Raw genomic sequence first — 9,505 nt, 5'->3', positions numbered from 1 at the left:
TGCCGTCTGGGGAGCACACCTTGAGAACCACTGAGTAAAGGGAATGAAACTATCAGATTTGCAAGCAAGAACAGGCACATGAAAAAATAGAGTCCTAATTGGTTTTAACCCTAGGGGGAAAACTTGTTAATCATTCCACTATTGTTAGTAATTAATGCAAGGCCCTTCTCACATCCTTTCCATTCTCTTGTTTTTCAATTTAACTTAAATTTTCTTTCATAATTTCTTTCTCATATTTTTTCCCTTCACACTCATGCCCTCCCTCCCCACTGCTCCCAACTATAAGGAAGCATTGTCACAGTTTTGGTATACGTCCTTTCTTTTGCTTATGTTGTTGGAGAATATGTATGGTGGTTTGTAAATGTCCACGTTACATTATGTGAGGGGTGTTTGGCTGTAGGTCTCCCTGTCTCTTGCTCTGCCCTGTGTTGAAGCACCACCTGCACACGAGCCTCTATTTCAGGCACTACTGTAGCTCTGCAGACCCACCTCCACGCAGCCTACAGGTGGACACCAGCTTGCCTCCCCACTCCCTGCGACCAGGGTGGATGCTTAGACGAAGACTCCCAGGCTCGAGCCTACGGCCTCCTGAAAACGCCCCACTTCACATGGATAAGAAAGAGCCCGGGGCCAGGGGACATTGCACAGGATGCTGAAAGGTGAAGGAGGCTCGGCTTTCATACAGGTTCCTAAAACTCTGCTCCTTTGAGCTACACAGGGACCAGCCCCTTCCCCTTCCCCTCGGGGCTATCTGCCACCACGAGGTCGGTGCAGTCACAGCAGAAGCCAGTCTGGCTTCGTGTGTCCCCTGGTGACGTATGTCCCACAGTGTCACGGCCGGGGAGGGGCTGGTCAGGAGGGCGATGGGTGTGTGTGTGTGTGATCACTCATGGAGGAAAACACGGCAAAGAATGAACCACAATGGTAATAACGGCTTCCTCGGGTTATCTTTACACTGCTTGTATTTTTCAAGTTTTAAACTTTAGGGACGTGGAACTGGTTGATCATAACACTTAGTTCCTGACACACTTTCATCCTTGGTCCATTAATGGCTCAGTTTCAGTTCATCGTTTTGTTACACAGTTGATTATTTTTAATAATGTAGTAAGAACCCATGAAAATACCACTTAAAGAAAGGCTAGGTCCTTCATAATAATTTACATAAATACATGGCTACCCACTGGGACCATCCTCTTCCCTCGCTCCATCCAAGGCAGCTCTCATGCTGAATTTCTTGTTTACCATCTCCTTGCTTTTCTTTTTATATAGTTTTATTGAATCTATATGAATTCTTGAACATACACTCACGTATCTGCAAACAAGCAACTAAAATTTTAGTTTGGTTTAACTTTATACAGAGAATACACTATATAAAATCTATTAGAACTCTCTTTTAACAATTTGCATTTTTTTTAATAAGCAGATATTCGTTTTTAATTATTATTTATTTATTTTTGGCTGTGTTGGGTCTTCATTTCTGTGCGAGGGCTTTCTCCAGTTGCGGCAAGCACGGGCCACTCTTCATTGCGGTGCGCGGGCCTCTCACTATCGTGGCCTCTCTTGTTGCGGAGCACAGGCTCCAGACGCACAGGCTCAGTAGTTGGAGCTCACGGGCCTAGTTGCTCCGCGGCATGTGGGATCTTCCCAGACCAGGGCTCGAACCCGTGTCCCCTGCATCGGCAGGCAGATTCTCAACCACTGTGCCACCAGGGAAGCCCCTAGAACTTATTTTTTATCAGTTAATATTATGTTGCTAAGATTCACTGATATTGTTCCATGTTGCTGTAGTTAATTTGTTTGGCCACTGTATGAATGTATCACAATTACTTAATTCCACTGTTGCTGGGCTCTGGGGTTATTCTAGGTGCTTACGATTGTGAAGTGCCCTCCTACGAACATTCTGAATGTTTACGGTTGTATATATGCTGCAATCTCTCTTAAATATTTATCTTGGAGTGAGTAGAAGATAAGGCCAAGCCACTTTTTAAAGTTTGTTCCAAACTACTGAGATCTCGAAGGCAAACATCCTCCCCAACACTTGGTGTCACTTTTTCCTTTTGCCAATGAAATGGGGATAAAATGATAGTTCAGTTCCGCAATCAGGCACTTCCCTGGTGGCGCGGTGGTTAAGAACCCGCCTGCCGATGCAGGGGACAAGGGTCCGAGCCCTGATCTGGGAAGATCCCACATGCCGCGGAGCAGCTAAGCCCGTGCACCACAACTACTGAGCCTGCGCTCTAGAGCCCGCGAGCCACAACTACTGAGCCCACATGCCGCAACTCCTGAGCCTGCGTGCCACAACTACCGAAGCCCACACACCCAGAGCCTGCGCTCTGCAACGAGAAGCCACCGCAGTGAGAAGCCTGCGCACTGCAACCAAGAGTAGCCCCTGCTCGCCGCAACTAGAGAAAGCCCGCGCGCAGCAATGAAGACCCAACGCAGCCAAAAATAAATAAATTTTTAAAAAATCCTTTATAAAAAAAGAATTCCCCAGTCAATAATGAGATTGTCTATTTCCTCATGTACTTGTGGGCAGTATGGGACTCATCTCTTATGATGACTCTGCTCATCTTTTGCCTAAGTTTTTCTTGTGTGTGCGTGTGCGTGCGTGTGCTTTTCTCATTCATTTGAAAGAGATCTTTTTGTTCATGATATTGTGCTTTTATCAGTTACGTTTATTGTGAATATCTTCTCCCAGTTTATAACTGTCTTTTCACTTTCTTTAAAGTGTTTCTAACAAACAAAAAAACCCAACCTTACTACAATCCAATTTATCAGTTTTTTCTTTAATAGTTAATGTCTCAGGCATCTTTTTCAAGAAATCTTCTCCACCCCAAGTTTTAAAAGGTATCCCTCTCTATATTCTAAGAGTTGTAAAGTTCTGTTGTTGACATTTAATCCTTAATCAATCTAGGGTTGTTTTTAAATTTTAGTTGTGATAAAATACACTCAACAGAAGGTTTACCATCTCAGCCCTTTTCAAGTGTACAGTTCACTCGTGTCAAGTACATTCTCACTGTGGCACAGCATCTGCAGCGTCCGTCTCCCAACTCTTTTCATCTTCCCCCATGGAAACTCCGTCTCCATCCAACAACGACTCCCGCCCTGCCGCCCCTGGCCCCCACCACCCCACTCTCTGTCTCTGACAACCCTGGGGAGCTCATATGAGTGGGATCATACAGGATTTGTCCTTGTGTGTCTGGCTTATTGCACTCACCACAAGGTCCTCAAGGTTCACCCATGTTGTAGGCTGTGTCAAAATTGCGTTCCTTCTTTTTTTAGTTTTTAAAAGTAAAAAAAAAATTTTGGCTGTGCTGCATGGATGTAGGATCCTAGCTCCCTGACCGGGAATCAAACCCGTGCCTCCTGCATTGGAAGCGTGGAGTCTTAACCACTGGACCGCCAGGGAAGTCCCTGGAATTTCCTGCCTTTTTAAGGCTGAATAATATTCTATTTTGTGTATGCACCACATTCTGAGTTGATTTTATGTGTTGTGTGAAATAGCAGAGTTGCACGTACGTGTGGGTCTGGCCTGGCTCACTATTCTAGTCCATTGGTCAGTTTGTCTTGTACCCACACTGTATCCATGTACTGCCTTAGTTACCATGGTTTTGTATAATTGCAATATTTGATGGGGCAGGTCCCATGTCCTTGGTTTTGCTTTTCAGAAGTGCCCTGGCTGTTGCCTGTTCCTCTTAATACATACAGTTTACAATCATTTTATCAAGTCCCATAAAAAATCCCATTGCAGGAAATTCCCTGGCGGTCCAGTCTAACTAATTCCTGGTTAAGACTCTGAGCTCCCACTGCAGGGGGCATGGGTTCAATCCCTGGTTGGGGAACTAAGATCCTGCGTGCCACGCAGCCGAAGTAAAAAAAAAAAAAAAATCCTATTACATTTTGGTTGAAATTGCTCTGAATTTATAGATTAATTAGGGAAGAACTGACATCTTTATGATTTGAGTCTTCCGACTCATCAATACGATGCATCTCTCCATTTATTTAACTGTTTAAAAACATATTCTAATAACTTTTGTGACTTTCTGTCTAGGGGTGTTCCATATCTTTTGTTGTATTTATTCCTAGGCATTTAGTATTCTCTGATTTACAATGGTGTCTTCTCTTTAAGTATTTCAGTTGTTTGCTAATAGCATAATACAAACAAAACTGACCTTTTAAATATATTAATCTTATAACCAGCCAACTTGCCAAACCCTCCTAAGTTTTCTAATACTTTATCTGTAGGTTTTGTTTTTAACGTAAGCCATCTTATCAGCTAAAAATAATGTTTTACTTCTTTTCCAGACTGTATGTCTGGAATTTCTCTTATTTTATTTCACTATCCAGGGATGTCAGTGCCACGTTAAGTAGAGGTAATCCTAGTGAGTGCCACATTATTTTTCCTTATTTTATTTTATTTTTTGCGGTACACGGGCCTCTCACTGCTGTGGCCTCTCCCGTTGCGGAGCACAGGCTCCGGACGCGCAGGCTCAGCGGCCATGGCTCACAGGCGCAGCCGTTCCGCCGCATGTGGGATCCTCCCGGACCGGGGCACGAACCCGTGTCCCCTGAATCGGCAGGCGGACTCTCAACCACTGCGCCACCAGGGAAGCCCTATTTTTCCTTATTTTAAAATGAATGATTCTAAGTGTCCGGTTAGGATGACGTTTGCTCTTCATTTTTCATGGATACTCTTTCCTATTTTTAACTAAGAATTTATATCAGTGTATGTTGAATTTGATCAAATGCCTTTTCTCTTTTCGTCTGTAAATGTAATAAGATATATTTATGTCTTTTCTAATATGAAAACACCCTTGCATACTGAGGATCCACCCAACTTAGTCATGAGGTATTATCTTCTTCTATACACAGTGGGATTCGATTTGTTAATCAAATTTTGTTTAGAATTTTTGTAGCTATATTCACTATGAAATGGCTTGCAATGTTCCAATTATATCTTATCTGTGGTATCAGGGTTTATGCTGGCCTTATAGAGTAAGTTGGAGAATATTTCCTTTTTATTCTCTGAATAAATCTGTATGAAATTGGGTCAACTGTTACTTGAAAATTTGGTGTGACCTGACTGCAAATCCCCTTGGACTTTGTGTTTTCTTCTTGAGAAGATTTTAAACACCATTTCAATTTCTATTGTAGTTATAGGGTTATTCAAGCTTTTAAATTTTACACAATCATCGTACACAGTAATACAGAGTAAATTTAAATTTTAAAGAAATTGTTTTATTTCATTTCTAAAGTTTCACAATTGTTAACATAGTTATTTATATTATTCTCATATTTTTTAAAATTCTACTTTATCTATTATGTGTCCCCTGCTTATTAATAAAGTTATTTGTGTCATCTCTCTGCTTCTCTTGGTCAATCCTGCCAGAGTTGTGTCCATTTTACTACTTTTTTCAAAGAAACAAGTTATTTTTCGTATGCCTTTAAAATCTCACGTGGGGCTTCGGACCGGGGCACGAACCCGTGTCCCCTGAATCGGCAGGCGGAGACACGGGTTCGTGCCCCGGTCCGGGAAGATCCCACATGCCGCGGAGCGGCTGGGCCCGTGAGCCATGGCCGCTGAGCCTGCGCGTCCGGAGCCTGTGCTCCGCAACGGGAGAGGCCGCAACAGTGAGAGGCCCGCGTACCGCAAAAAAAAAAAAAAAAATCTCACGTGTATTTTATACTTACAGTATATCTCAGTCTGGAATAACTACATTTCAGTCTTTCAATATCCACATGTGAACAGTGGCTACTGTATTAGGCACAGAAGTTCTAGAACAAAGGAGTTCATTCTAAAATATTTCAAGGTCGTCATATATAAGGCAGTTTGAAAGCTGATCTGAATGATTCCTCCTGGAGCAGAAACAGTGCAGTCATAAAATTAAGTTAGCTGCATATTTTATGGGTCCCAGGAGAAACGCACAAGGCCAGAGAAAGTGATCTCAGTCAGAAACTCAGAATGAATCATAAGAATTAAACATTGCACAACGTCTGGTGGTTAACATGAGTTTTCAGCTTACAATGAGATTACTCTATACCATAAAATGTAGAGAGCTCCTAATTAGGCTTAGTGTAACAGGTATACTGATACATTGTTCTAGACACTACAGATCCATACTTTGTGAAAAATGGTATTTCACTCTTTGGGAACTGTATCTTATAATCTTAAACTGCACTAAAATAAGTAATATAAACTATCTGTTACATTGCTCAGAACAGGTCTGAATTCTAACCTCTACTTTGGTTATAAGTAATAAAAATCATGCTTTTGTGTACAAACAAGATATCGAAAGAAATCAGTTGTGAATACCAAGCAGTGCTCTCAGCAAAGGGTGACTCTTTCTGGAACCCGGTACAGTATGGGCACAAGGTCTGTTTACTGACTGTTTTTCATGTTCATACATTTTCTTAATTTTAAAAAGAATCCCTTTCACTGAAAGTCTGTGGTGTCTTTGGTTTTCTTCCATCTTTGCGCCACTAGACTTAATGCACCACTACCCCTCCCACCCTGTGCAGTGAGTCACTTTTATACCTATGCTCAGACAAAGCAACTGGAAAATACATCATGGGATAATGTAGGTACTCTGAAGCCAGGCAGACCAGGCTTCACGCACAGATCCATTTCCTCGGGGAAGTTACTAAGAGTAAAGACTGAAGTTAAAACAGAAGTGTTCTCCAGGGAGTGTGGCCTTCTGGTAATCGACTGGGGTAAGAAAAGGAGCGAGAAGGCATGGCCAGTCCTCAAGGGCCCCCCAGGAAAGCATACCCTGTACCTAGCCAGCAACAAGTTAAGAAACAGCATAACATTTAAAGTCGATCAAAAGCCAAACAAAACCCAAACACTTGCTTTCTTCTAAGTTACCAAAAAAGATACAAGAAACACAGCTAGCAGAAATCGCAATATCTTGGATAAACTACATTTTAAATTGCTTTTGCTAATTAGGAAAGCAGTAACAGAAATGACCTAAATGTCACTGATATTAATTTTTAAAATATTTCATTTTTGCATTTAGAATTTAGTACATCCCTCAGAAAAGATTTATAGCCACAAACAATGGTTTCACTGGATAACATTAATGTTAATCTTCTTGGTAATGACAGTGACAAGAGTGTGCTGAAACTAGTTTGTAATTATACATGGAAAGTGGAAAATAAAAACATCTAACATTTATTGTATGTGTCCTACGTCCCAGACACCGTGCTGAGTCAGCCTCTGACTGCATCATTTCATTTAATCTCATGAGGTTATTACTTTTATTGGGAACTTAGGAATGAGTTAGTTGCAATGTAACAGGAATTATACAAATAGGCAAATCTACAGACAGAAGGCAGATTAGTGGTTGCCAAGGGTGGGATGGGTTAGTGGGGGAGAGGCTAGCAACGGGTAGGGAGTTTCTTTCCGGAATGATGAAAATTGGGGATGGTGTCACAATCCTATGACCACACTGAAGCCATTCAGCTGTACACTCCACACAGTGAGTTTTACGGTGGGTAAATTATATCTCAGTATTTTTAAAAAACACAACGTACACATTACGTAAAACAGAGAAAACTGTGTGCTTCAGGTGTGTGGGAAAAGAATGCATAAAATGCACGTTTGTCATGAGAAAACCATGAATTTATTGTTGACCCTCTTTCATTTACACTCTCACCCACTTTTCCCTCCTCCCGTATTAATTTAGATCAAATGTGACTTCAATAAATATTTCAGCATGTTTTTAAAAGAATTCTTTTTAAACATAAACATTATCAAAACTAAAAAGGCTAAAAATATTTCCTTAATATCAAATACGTTGTCAGTGTTCACGTTTCCATTTCCAACATCTTTTTTTCAGTAAAACTGTGTTTTTTTTTAATTGGAGTGTAGATGATTTACAATGTTGCATTAGTTTCTGCTGTACAGCAAAGTGACTCAGTTATACATACACATACATCTACTCTTTTTTAGATTCTTTTCCCATACAGGCCATTACAGAGTATTGAGTAAGAGTTCCCTGCGCTATATGATAGATCCTTATTAGTTCCAACATCTTCCAATAAAATTTTACACATTAGCTACATCAATTAATCTATTAGTTCCACTTTTTTTTCCTAGGAGAACCCGCGTTTGGAATCTTGTTTATTCGTCCTCAGCCTCTTGGCCACTGCCCAGCCACCACCCGGGGACCCGGCTCAGTGCTCTCCCGTGTCGAGTCTCTGCTCGGCGGCTGCGGTTTTTCGTGTTCTTCTCCCTCTGGAGCAGGTTCTCTCAAAGGTTCCTTAGAAAGGACATGGGAAGTAATTTTTTTTTTTTTTCAGTTCCCAAGGATCTGAAAATGTCTTTCTCTTTCCATTTAACTGAGAGCTTGTGTTTACAGAATTCCAGGCTGGAATTCATGTTTCCTCAGAATTCTGAAGGAATTTCTCCAGTGCCTTGAGGTGTGCAGTGCTGCTGTCGAGAGGTCCGATGCAGCTCCCCTTTCCCTCCTGTGTCCTGCGTATGTGACTTGTTTTTTTTCTCTCTGGAAACCTTTTAGGAGCCTCGTTTTTTCCTAAAAATTTACATCGATATCCCTGTTTCAGTCACGTACAGATCTTCCTCCACCTGCCATGGGGCTGTGTTCCACTAAACCCACTGAAAGTGGAAAATGTGTTTAGTACACCTGACCCCACAAGCGCTGTAGCCCAGCCCGCCTTAAACGTGCTCAGAACACTTACGATAGCCTGCAGTTGGGCAAAATCATCTAACGCGAAGCCTGTTTTATAACAGAGTGTTTACTATCTCACGTAACTTGTTGAATTCTCTACTGAAAATGAAAGCAGAATGGCTGTCAGTGTACCGACTGTTCACCCTCTGGTCGCGGGGTGACTTGGAGCCACGGCCCCGCTGCCCAGCAGCACGGCAGGGGCTAGACCACGTATCGCCAGCCTGGGGGAAAAGAGCCAAATTCAAAATTCCAAGTACGGTTTCTACTGCATAGGTATCGCCTTCGCACCATCAACAAGTCAGAAACTCTGAAGCCGACCCGTCGCAAGTCGGGACGGTCTCTACCGGATCTCTGATCAGCCCTTTACTTTGAACTTCTCTTTTAGTTGTGCAAAGCTTTCTTGCAATATTTCTTTGAAAATTTCTATTTCTTCTATTTTCAGAGACCAGAGACCATTAAATCCTGAGCTTCCTACATTAGGGTGTCTGCTTCTTTCTGTTCAACTTTCTTTTCTGTTTGAACTTTAACAGCTCGAGCTCGTTCCATGCTGTTAATCGAAGGCCCTGAACCCTTGCCCCGGGTCTCTGTGATGCCTGCGCGCCAGCTTACTGGCCTATTTGCGTGGGGCTTTCCCCGCTCCTTCTGGGCACCCGGAGCCCCTGCGTTTACACGTCCCGATTCTGGGCGCACAGACATGCTGACTTGACTCTCGGTCCCAAGTCCTCACCCTGAGAGAATCTAGGTGGTCTGGCTTGGGTAGGGCCCTGCACCTGGTCCAGGTGACTAGGCTGGGCCTCCCTGCATCTGTATGGGGT

The sequence above is a fragment of the Neophocaena asiaeorientalis genome, unplaced genomic scaffold (genome assembly GCF_003031525.2).
Source record: "Neophocaena asiaeorientalis asiaeorientalis breed wild unplaced genomic scaffold, Neophocaena_asiaeorientalis_V1.1 scaffold497, whole genome shotgun sequence".
Classification (NCBI taxonomy): domain Eukaryota; kingdom Metazoa; phylum Chordata; class Mammalia; order Artiodactyla; family Phocoenidae; genus Neophocaena; species Neophocaena asiaeorientalis.
Note: the sequence above shows the minus strand (reverse complement) of the source record.